This window comes from Cyphomyrmex costatus, unplaced genomic scaffold (genome assembly GCF_001594065.2).
Source record: "Cyphomyrmex costatus isolate MS0001 unplaced genomic scaffold, Ccosl1.0 scaffold231, whole genome shotgun sequence".
NCBI lineage: Eukaryota > Metazoa > Arthropoda > Insecta > Hymenoptera > Formicidae > Cyphomyrmex > Cyphomyrmex costatus.
This window is the reverse complement of record NW_017276380.1, coordinates 48672-50178: the sequence shown is the minus strand read 5'-3', so window position 1 is coordinate 50178 and position 1507 is coordinate 48672.

Sequence of the window (1507 nt, the reverse complement as noted above, 5' to 3'; positions counted from 1 at the left end):
GAAGTCGTGTGCCCCTGTGCAGGGGGGGGGTGGTGAAAGTTACTTCGCGTGGAAAATTCAACGTTTCTGAACAGGGAAAGGTGTAGAATAGTACTTCATATCATACATGATAGCATACGTTACAACTGTGATTGTTAATAACTGTTTAACGAAGGACGAGTGACAGCTAAAACCTGTTGAGGGTTACTCAGGGTCATGACTTTGACAACATATGTCAAGGTCAAAGTCATTGGAGGGAGGTCCCCTGATTGAGACATTTACTATTTTAAAACTATAATTATTAATAACTTTTTAACGAAGGGCGAGCGACGGCTAGTTGTTAAGGCAAAGTTACTCAGAATCATGACCTTGATAACATATGTCAAGGTCAAAGTCATTGGAGGGGGGTCCCCTAATCGAAACATTTACCGAATTCTCAATAATTAACAGTTACACAAGCGACTTGGTGGCAACGAGAGCGAGCAACTACACTATTATACATTCTCAAAGTAGAGCGTCTGAGCGGAGGGCACGTATTCACGGTAACGCTAACTCGAAACGCCTATAGGCGACCGATCCGGAATCGGCAACGAAAAATCGGAGTAAAGCCTAACGTGTGCTCCGCTCCAGACGTATGTCACCTACCGCGATCGGTGGTTTTACATAAATTAAATTATAAGATGACGCCCGCCTCACCACTTGACGATCCTCGTCGATCCTCCTCGTTTTCTTTATCTCCTCTCGGCAACGCGGGGCTCAGATCCGAAGATTCTCTCAAATATCTCGTCTAGTGATAGTCACTGCGGGAGATCCTGTGTCCCCTTTACAATAGCTACCGCACAAGTGGGAATCTGGAGCATTCGCGGATCCACGCAGGCCGCGAGGCCCCTCTCTCTTATCGGGCCGCTCTTTATCCTAATTGGCTTGTTGCTGTCGCGCAACCCCGCGACCAATTATAGTGAGTCCTGCGGGTTGCGTATCCTTTGAGTGTTCGGCGCGCTTTTCTAAATTATCTGGCCAATGCTTTCCGTCTTGTTCAGCGGTCTTCTATCGTTCTCCTTAGAAGTGGAGGTGGCTGCCACTGTTCGGGCCGTGCTGAGACGGTTCCTTAGTACGTCTCTCTCCGAGGCGTCTACAATAAAGGTGCGACAATCACCAAATAATATCATAATTATCAGAGGTTACAAAACAATACGACCTGTCTCCCCGAGGACACAATCGGGATCTCCTTCGGTGGCTTCTTGCTTCCTCGGCGGCGTCTTCTTTCTTCCTTCCGTGAGTGAGGCGGCAACATTACACGGATTTAAAACAACCACCGCTCACGCTCTAATGTGACTAATAATTGTTCTTTAAAAATCTGAAATTACTAAATATTTTATATAAAAGAATATACAAACGAAACAAAAAAAAATACAAATTGGGCACGCTCGCTTGTGCCCTCGCCCTTCGAGTTTAGAGGGCACAGGATCTCCGTGCCAATGCACTTACGAGTGACGGACACAGTGTCACGTCACAATATATATATATA